The 10,027-nt window shown below is 44.1% G+C and overlaps 1 long non-coding RNA gene across 1 annotated transcript in view; it reads left to right on the top strand.

Annotated features, from left to right (window-relative positions):
- The first annotated feature begins 4,500 nt into the window (after window positions 1-4,500).
- LOC110290688 overlaps window positions 4,501-10,027 on the top strand; it is an 18,050-nt gene continuing 12,523 nt past the window's right edge. The window contains exon 1 of the long non-coding RNA XR_002377493.1: window positions 4,501-4,605. This is a non-coding gene — a long non-coding RNA (uncharacterized LOC110290688). The remainder of the gene's footprint in view (window positions 4,606-10,027) is intronic.

The following is a 10,027-nucleotide window of genomic DNA, read 5'->3' as shown; positions in this document are numbered from 1 at the left end:
GGCTGGCCTCGAACTCAGAAATCCGCCTGTCTCTGCCTCCCGAGTGCTGGGATTAAAGGCGTGCGCCACCACGCCCAGCTAGAGGTAAAGCTCTTCTTTCCTAGCCTGTGTGATGCCCTAGCTGCCAACCTCGATAATGCAAAATTCATGAGTCTTGGGAGTGAGAATGGCCCCACAGACTCTTGTATTTGAATGACTGGGCCACAGTTGGCGGAACTGTTTGGAAAGGACTAGGCGGTATGGTTATGTTTGAGGGGATGTGTCACTGTGCGCAGGCTTTGAGGTTTCTCATTCCCAGCATGGTCTCTGCCTCCTGCTTGTGGTTCTAACGTAAGCTCTCAGCTGATGTTCCAGCCACCTGATTGATACCTGATACCTCGTGGACGCTAACCCTCTGGAATCATAAGCCCCAAACTTTCTTCTACAAGTTCCCTTGCCTACAGTATCTTATCACAGCTCTGGAATGCATACAATCATCTATTGTATGAACAGCGGCAAAGCAGTAGACTTTATCATTAAAACCTAGTTTTAGAGGGTGGGACTGTAACTCACTGATGGTTGCCCTTCTTGCATAAGGTGCTGAGTTCAACTCCTAGAACCATACACACACGCTACAGATTTCATTTAGTGTCTCCTGTCTTGATTTCTGGTTTTCTGAGACGGGGTATAGCTATGTATCCCTATGTTGACTTAGAACTCACTATGTAGGCTTCCTACCTCCAGATTGCCTCCTGTCTTCCTGATACCCCCTAAGTACTGTAACTACAGCCATCACCTCTTCAGGCTTAAATTTAGCATTATAACTACACATATTACAAGCATTGGGTGTTTGGGAAATGAGTATATAAAGCATTGTATCTTGCAACAACATAGAAAACAAAAGACACATGCATTAGATCTGTGATTAAGTTTTAGCCACAAAAATACAGCCAGTTTTGAAGAAATAAACTATGAACAGATTTTTTTTTCGTTTATCAATTTTATTTCACATAGCATAAAAGAAGTGAGAACCTTGTCAGTTTTTTTAAAAAAGGAAAGAAAGAAACCTTCTTTATTTCACACCATTATTTCTTTTCATTCTCCACGCTAAAAACCCACCCATACCTGCTTTTGTTTCCAGATCCTTATTATAGTGTCCATAAAAATCATTAGAAATACAGTGTTTCCGAGAGAGAAGCTGACTCCTCATCTGTCCAAATTGTTGGTTTTCTGATTGACTTCCAAAACCAAAACTTTACTCTCTTGGAGGGAAAATAATCTATTTTCACAGTGAATTCCAATCTGTCAGTCACTCTGATAGACGCACAGCTCCAACCATATTATTTTTTGTTTCAACAAACGAACATATTTTAAATATCATTTTTAAAGGCAAAGCAACTCACTCAATGTCTTGATTAGTTCCAAAAGTTCTCCTTCCGATCTCTCTCTCTCTCTCTCTCTCTCTCTCTCTCTCAGAAGAGAGAATTTTATAGTTGCTGTTGTTCTGCTTGCTTTGTTTGAGACAGGGTCTCATAGCCTATGATAGCCTTCACTTATTTATGATGAAGACAGACAAATTCCTAGTCTTGTCCCTCCAACTTGGCGGCTGTTGCTGTTGCAGTCTTCGTCCTCCTCCTCTTCCCCATTCCCTTCCCTTTCCTTCCTCCCTGCCTTCTTTGTTTTTAGTTTTGTCTATTTATTTGAGACAACATCTATCTGTGTAAGACAGACTAGCCTTGAACTTACGGCTATCCTCCTGACTCAGCCTCCCAAGTGCTTACGACCAATCACCAAGTCCACCTCAGTTCTCTCATCACCCAGTGACTGCCAAGTTTTCTGACGTAAGACATTCTGCAAACAACCCCGTGATCGATCCAGACCTGTGATCTGCACCCACACATGGTCTCTCGGGAGGAGAGGCTGCAACGCAAAGTCTGTAGCTCGTATTATTTTTAGTTTTAAATTGCACAGCAAGTAACTTTAGCTCCCAGACATAAAAATGATTGAAAGAGAAGAAAATAAGTCCAGGAAGTCCTTGCTGCTCATGGTTTGAATCAATGATTCATCTGTGTGGGCCACGGGGACTGTCACAATGGATCTCTATGTGAAGACACCAACTGCAGTTCACTGTCACTTCCTCTGAGGAACTAGAACATTCCATGTCTGTCTCCAGCGCAGAGTACTGATGGAGGTTAGAGAGTTGGGGGGTTGTTTTGTTTTTAGCAGTTATTCTTCAAAGAATACCTTTATGAAAAGTTGTTTTAGTTGTTTCAGAAACAAGAAATTGCGCTGCCTGCTGAGAGTTTTCTAGAAACCAGTTATCCAAAAGAATTCAGCCTAGAAAACAACATATTCAGTAAGCAGATACTCGGAAGACGAGGTGCTCGGTTCCCACCACATGGGGCCCCGAGGATGAAATCCAGGACATCAGGTTTGCCAACAAGCACCCTTATACACCGAGCCATCTCACTGGCCCCAGGCTAAGCTGATATTCAAATGGAAGAAACCTGATAAAAACATTCTACAAGTTGGTGGAATAAAGTGAAGATTCACACCGATACCTGCTCCTTCCCTCCCTGTCTGCCTGTCTGTTTTTCCTCACATTCCCCTCACTTTCCATTTAAATCTTACTATCTTTAGCCAGGACAAGGCGTGAATCCTGTGTTTTTATGATGCTGTATTAAGAACCAGTCTGCCAGAGCTGCAGTACACGAGTTACTCACCAGCCTGAACCTTCAGGGAAAAGGTGCTTCAGGCTTTCTGCTCCTGAGTGCTGAGATTACAGGTAGGGGTCACCACACCTGGCTTCCAGTTACATTTATTTTTGACTGTACCCTGGGGCCATGGCCAACACTCTGGTGTATTTTTTATTCACACATGTATGTAATGTATTTTGATCATACTTACCCACCCTGTCCTGGTCCCCTCCCAGCCTCACTGCCCCCCTTCCTCTTCCCAGTTAGTCCTCCTTCAACTTTCATAGGGGTGAAGGGTTTCATTAGGGTTCATACAGGAGCTTCACTAAGAGGTTATTTACACACAGAACAACGGGCACCTTACTGGTAGCTACAGCCATGAAGGGCAGTGTCTCAGTGGCTGCCAGGAGATCCTCAGGGATGGGCAGGGCCTGCTAAATCTCTCTCCCAAGGAGATTTTTTGTTTCATCTGTTTACTTGCTCTTTTCTCAAATATTCCACCCTAGAATTCACAGCGGAGCCATTCCAAGTGACCGTCTGTACAAGTACCGTGGACTGGCCTCTGCCAGTCACAGGTTAAAAACTGTGCCTTGTACCCTCCAGTGCGGTGTCATTCAGAAGGGCACCGTGGACACAGCACCTCCAGATCTTACAGTTTATCCTGAAGAGCTGAGAATATTATTATTTTTCACATGCTTTCCCAATTTCTGACTATAGGCACATGAACAGAACTTATCTGAAACTGTGTCCCTCTATCCCAGCACTTGGAAGGATGAGGTTGGAAGATCAGGAGTTCAAGGCTAGCTCAGACTACATAAGACTCTGTCCAGGAAAATATAATAAATAATGAAATGGAAGACATCTTGGCTGAGTTTTCAGCAGCTTTTATTTCTCCTTGCAGGGACAATCTCCCCTCTCCCACTGCCTGGATCTCCCCTGGCCTCTGCAGTCCTTTGTCCTCAGCCTTGTGCTCAGCTTGCCCTCTGTCATCTTAGGCTGTCCATCTCTCCATGAGGACTTAGTGTGCCACCCACATGACAGGCTCCAGGAGAGCAGATGCGGGGCTGTGGTGCCCTTATTTTAGAATTCGTGTTAACGCCATACTGAAACTAACTAAGCAAATACCATTTTTTTCTCCCTCTTATAAAACATCTTTATGATAAGGTCTCACTATGTGTAGCCCAAGGATCTCAAATCACAATCCTTCTGCCTCAGTCCTCCAAGTGTTGAGTTATGAAATATCATGACTGCGTTAAAGGCTAATTGTGCTAACAATGATACACCGTTCTGGGCCATCACTGTGACCCACTGATACCATAACTCCTAGGAACCCTGGGTCTTTCCATCTAGATATGGAGGGAGAAAAAGTAGATGGAGCTCTGAGGTCACTTCACTTGTGTTCCGTGGAGTTCATATATTTGTTTGTGCATGTATGTGTCCGTGTAAGTATTTGTGGTTTTGGAAATAGGGTCTCCAGTAGCTCTGTAGCTAAGGATGACTCCCAATCCTCCTGCCTCTATCTCCCAAATATTGAGCTATGTCAACACAACTGGCTTAATAGGAGTCTTAAAAGTCATTTTTTAAAAATGTCTATAACGTAGTTGTACCGGCTGGTTTTGTGTGCCAACTTGACACAAGCCGGAGTTTTCGCAGAGAAAGGAGCCTCCCTTGAGGAAATGCCTCCATGAGATCCAGCTGTAAGGCATTTTCTCAATTAGTGATCAAAAGGGAAGGGCCCAGCCCATTGTGGGTGGTTCCATCCCTGGGCTGGGGGACCTGGGTTCTATAAGAAAGCAGCTGAGCAAGGCAGGGGAAGCAAGCCAGTAAGCAGCACCCTCCATGGCCTCTGCATCAGCTCCTGCCTCCTGGTTCCTGCTGTGCTTGAGTTCCTGTCCTGACATCCTTTGGTGATGAACAGCAATGTGGAAATGTAAGCTGAATAAACCCTTTCCTCCCCAACTTGCTTCTTGGTCATGAAGTTTAGTGTAGGAATAGAAACCCTGACTAAGACAACAGTGGTTAAAACAAACAAACAAACAAGCAAACAAACAAAACCAACAAAAGCAAAGCACAGGGTCTATGAGACTCTCTGAGACAAAGCTGCCAAGCCTGACAGCTGAGTTCAACCCCTAACACCCACATAGTGGAAGAACTGAGTTCTAAGTCCTGAAATTTTCTTCTTTCCCTTCCATTCTTTGTGGAGTGTGTGTGTATGTGTGTGTGTGTTCATTTCCAAATAAGTAGTTGTAGTCAAATTTGCTTAAAGGGAATAAAACTGAGAAGCAGAATTTGGGCTGGACATGAATCTCGGTTGGTAAAGTTCTTGATCATCTTACCTGAAACTCTGGTTCAATCCCCAGCACCTCATAAACCAGGTGATCCCTCACCAGCCTTTCCGAGCTGGGACCTCAGGTGCGGTTTGCCTCAAAACACTAGTTTTTGTTTGGTTGATTAGCTGTTGTTTCTTCTTTATTATGTAAGTTTTTCCTTTATTTTTATTTTATGCCTATGTCTTTTCACCTGTATTAAATGCATGCAGTGCCCTCAGAGGCCTGAAGAGGGTGTCAGATTTCCTGAGGCTGGAATTAAAGGTAGTTGGGAGCCTCCAAGTGGGGGCTGGGAACCAAACCTCTACAAGAAGATCAAGTGCTAGTCACTGCTGTAACATCTTTCCAGCCTGTTTGCTGTTTCTTGAGATAGGATTTTTACATAGCCCAGGCTAGCCTAATACAGCCCAGGCTAGCCTGCGTCAAGTGCTGTGATTATAGGTATGCATCACCACACCTGTGTCTGATTTTGCCTTTTTAGATTTTCCTATGACACGTTTAAGCTATCTTGTATCTCCAAGGGGATTCTTGGTTCTCTTCGCCCACCTGTAAAGCTCAGAAGCCACCCTCCCCATCCCTGCAAAAGACTGATGGTTTATTCTTTGGAGAAAGTAGGTGACCTGGGGTGATCAGGCATAGCTAAGGACAGCACTGTGCAGAACCTAAGAGAGGATTCAGCGCTGTGCAGAGACACCCCTCCAAACACCCACGCACCTAGATGGATAGGTCTTCTCACACGCTGTCCTTCAGCCTAGAGTTAGAATTGAGGGGCGCATTTTCCAACAACCCAAGAGGAAAAGTTCTTAAAAACAAACAAACAAACAAAACAAAACAAAAAAAGGCTAAGAGAGAGGTTAGACAGAGGGTCTCACCCCAGAGTACATCCCTCCTTATCAGACAAATACATTGATAGATGAAGGTGAAATGAAGCACAACTGTTTAACAACAACAAAATCAATACTATCAATAAACTATTCCAGTTATAGGGCTGGTGATGTGGCTCCATTGCTAGACTTCCTGGTGTGTGGAAGGGCTCCGGTTCTGATCTCCAACACAGAATTGCACTGTGTATGATGGCAAATCTCAGTATGCAGGAGGTAGAGGCAGAATCAAGGATGAAAGGCCAGCCAGTCTTGGCTGCACAGAGAGGTAGGGCCCGCCCAGATGACATGAGACCCTATGTCAGAACAGAAAGAAAGAAAAATATTAAAAAAAAAAAACTACTCCAAAGCTAATGCATAGCTATTTATTCATTTGTTCAACAAATACTTATGAAACAGGCATCGTGAAGCTGAGAATTTTCTATAAGGGATTCAGAGAAATGTGTGCCACAGGGAAATGTACAGCCCAGTGGAAGGGTACTGAGCTCAGAGACTCAGAAGGCATATTTCCTGTAAGGAAGAGTAAGAGGATCTGGGACTGCAGATCAAAATGAGCCACACAAGACACGCTAAGAACATGAACATATTTGAATTATTTTTCTTACATTTAGAATGTGATGTATGTGTGTAGACATGCAAACAGGCATTGAATATCTTACATAAATAAATAGGGTTGTAAATATTAGGAACCTAGAGGTAGTTTTACAGTTCTTCCCTGAAGGAAGAATGGGCATGACACACAATAAACCCAGCAGTCAGCAAGCGGCAGTAAGGCTTCTCAGAAGCAGGGCTGCAGAAGTGTCACACTGACCGAATGGAGGGGTGTCCTTAAGGAAGTAACATCCATCAGAAGTAAAGATGTGTGGACAGTGTGTGACACACCACAGGTTCCACAATGAGATATGAAGGGACTGGAAGATGAGTGTACTGGGATACATGATCAAAAATTGACAAAGAAGTAATAAAAAGTTATAGGAGGAGGAGGAAGCCAGGGAGGAGGAGGAAGAGGAGGAGGAGTTGGAACATTCAGGCTGGCTGCAGTGCTGCATGCCTTTAATCCCAGCATTCTCAGAGGCAGAGGCAAGAGGGTCTATGAGTTCAAGGCCAGCCTGGCTACAGAGTGAGTTCCAGGACAACCAGGGCTACACAGAGAAACTCTGGAGGTTGCGGGCTGGGGTGGAGACTGGGGAGGAGACTGAGTTCTGACAATAGGATATAATAAAAGATTGGACTTTGATGTTCTCTCTTTCTTCGTTTTTATTTTTTGCCTTTTGTCACAAGATATTCTATGAATTTTCCCAGGAACCTGTGACCAAAGGTCTATTTCACATCAGATAGCCTACTCACCTGAGATAAGACTCTGCTCTATTGACGTGGTTCACAGTGCTATGGTATTGCTGGAGGGGATGGACAGTAGGAGGTGGGGTGTAAGAGTATTGGGGGGTGGTTCCGTGCCCCCTTTGCTCCCAAATAACTGTAGGGAGGTTCTATGCCTGCTCTAGCCCATTTTAGCTCTTAAGTAAATGACACAGACTTCATACTTATTAATAATCTGCAAGCACTAAACTGGGCAGGTCCTGAGGAATTAATTCTAACCCTATAAGGCTATCTACTTCTCAGCTAGGTGGTCCTTTATCATCAATCTGAGCCTTGCCCGGGCTCACAATGTTCCCTGTGTGTCCTCATGGTGACTATTCCTGGTCCCTCCACATGATCTTTCCACATCCTTTCTTCCTCCCTCTCCAACTTCACTCTCTGGTCTCTTAGAGACTCCCTCATTGGACTCCGATGCTCTGCCTCCTCTGTCCTCTCCTGCCCAGGCACAGTCTGATCGGCAATTTATTAATCCATCAGAGACCCAGGGAAACAGTTTTTCTATAGCACTGAGTCAGAAGATGCTTGGCCATATCAGTGGCTGGACTGCAAACAGATTTTGGGCATAAAACTCAGCATCCGAATACACAGTGCACTAGACCAACCCTCAACACGTGAGTCCTAATGAGAGGAAGCAGGTGTGTCCTTGGGGGCTGTTTCTTGTCCCTGGTCTCTTCCTGTCCATCTTTGTTAGAGGTTCTTAACTTTGCTAATCCTGGGACATTTTAAAACAGTGCCTTATTTTGTGGTGACCCCAACCATAAAATTATTTTGTTGCTACTTCATAACTGTAATTTTGCCACTGTTATGAATCTTAATGCAAATATCTGATGTGCAGGACATCTGATATGCAGGATATCTGATATGCGGGATATCTGATATGTGGGATATCTGATATGTGACCTTCCAAAGGGGTCTCAACCACAGATCCAGGGCTTTGATCTGCCCCATCTATGCACTGCTGGAGCACATGAAGGAGCCAGTCCTGCAGATCCAAAGCTGCAGGATCTCTCTGACACAGGGCAACAACAGGATGTCCCAGAGGAGTCCTGGTGAGGGTCAGTATTGACAGTGTAGCTAGCAGAAGCCAGAGGCCTCAAGACACAGCAAGGACTCACTGCAATTAACATTTACAAGTAAAGAGGTGTGGGCAGAAGGGTATACAGTGGGGCACACTGTGACACACTACAGCTTCCACAACTAGATTTTTTTTTTCCTTTTCTGAGGGAGGTTGCAACGATGCAGGGCAGGTACTGGGGTACAGGGACATGAGTGGAATGGGGGTGCATGATGTGAAATTCACAAAGAATCAATAAAAAGTAAAAAAAAAAAAAAACCCAAATAACAAGAAACAAAAACAAATCAATCTCATTTCTGAGGCTGGAGTTGGCTCAACTGTTAAGAGCACTTGCTGTCGCAAAGGACCTGGGTTCAATTCCAAGCACTTACACAATGGCCTCAGCCATCTAAATTCCATTTCCAGGGTATCTGAAGCCTGCTTCTGACTTCTGTGGTAGCAGGCATTCACATGGCACAAGTACATACACATAGGCACAACATTTATACACATTAAAAAGATAAAAATAACTTTCAAAAATAGTTATCCCATTCCCTTCCAGTCCTATGGAAGAAGCCATCTTGGGGGTGGGACTGGAAGGTTTACGTGAGTTCTATGATTAGGAAAGCTTCACAATGCTGGGCAGTGGTGGCGCACGCCTTTAATCCCAGGGAGGCAGAGGCAAGCAGATTTCTGAGTTCGACGCCAGCCTGGTCTACAGAGTGAGTTCCAGGACAGCCAGGGCTACACAGAGAAGCCCTGTCTTGAAAAAAAAAAAAAGGAAAGCTTCACAAATATGTATAATAAGTATCTCCATAAATTAAAACCACACACTTAAAACACAGGAGTATTTTCAAAATTCCCTACCTACCATCTAACAAAACACTAGGCAGAAAAGAATGAGGCTGTAACTCAGAAGCTGGGTGATATAGTATGTGACCCCTGTGCTCTGAAAAGAGCATACAGTGCCCCACCCACATGTGACCAGAACCCACTACAACAGCAATGTACTATTGGAGGGCAATGGGGGATTTGTAGCTGGTGATTTCAAAACACTCTTAAACTTATGATGCTAGACTTTTTTTTTTTTTTCAACTAAAATATCTGTTTGAGTCGATTCTGTAATTAGATGAAAGGACTTATTGCCTACAGTGTGGCTGAGGTGAGAGAGTTTCCTGGAAGAGAGGACCAATCCCAAGTCCATAAGCTGGAGCTGTCCTGCTTGAGTTTTATGTGTGTGGTGAGCACACATGAGAACCGGACACAATTCTCAGACACAGTGATGCAAGTTCACTGTGCTGGGCAGAGCTAAGAATGGAGGCAGGGGCCCTGGAGGCCTGCCCACTCCCTTCTCTAAGTCCCCGTGTCTCTCAGATCCAAATCAATACTGTCTCGAAGCCCCAGGTCCCCCAACATGACCTCATCTGTCTTGTCTTTTTCTTTTCTTTCTTTCTCTTTCTTTCTTTCTTTCTTTCTTTCTTTCTTTCTTTCTTTCTTTCTTTCTTTCTTTCTTTCTCTTTCTTTCTCTTTCTTTTCTTCCTTCCTTTCTTTCTTTCTCTTTTCTTCTCTTCCTTTCTCTCTCTTTCTTCTCTCTCTTTCTTTCTTTCTTTTTTGCTTTCTTTTCTTCCTTCCTTTCTTTCTCTTTCTTTTCTTCCTTCCTTTCTTTCTTTCTCTTTTCTTCTCTTCCTTTCTCTCTCTTTCTTCTCTCTCTCT

Source organism: Mus caroli, chromosome 3, assembly GCF_900094665.2.
Source record: "Mus caroli chromosome 3, CAROLI_EIJ_v1.1, whole genome shotgun sequence".
NCBI lineage: Eukaryota > Metazoa > Chordata > Mammalia > Rodentia > Muridae > Mus > Mus caroli.
The sequence above is the reverse complement of the archived record's forward strand: the minus strand, read 5'-3'. Positions and strand labels throughout refer to the sequence as shown.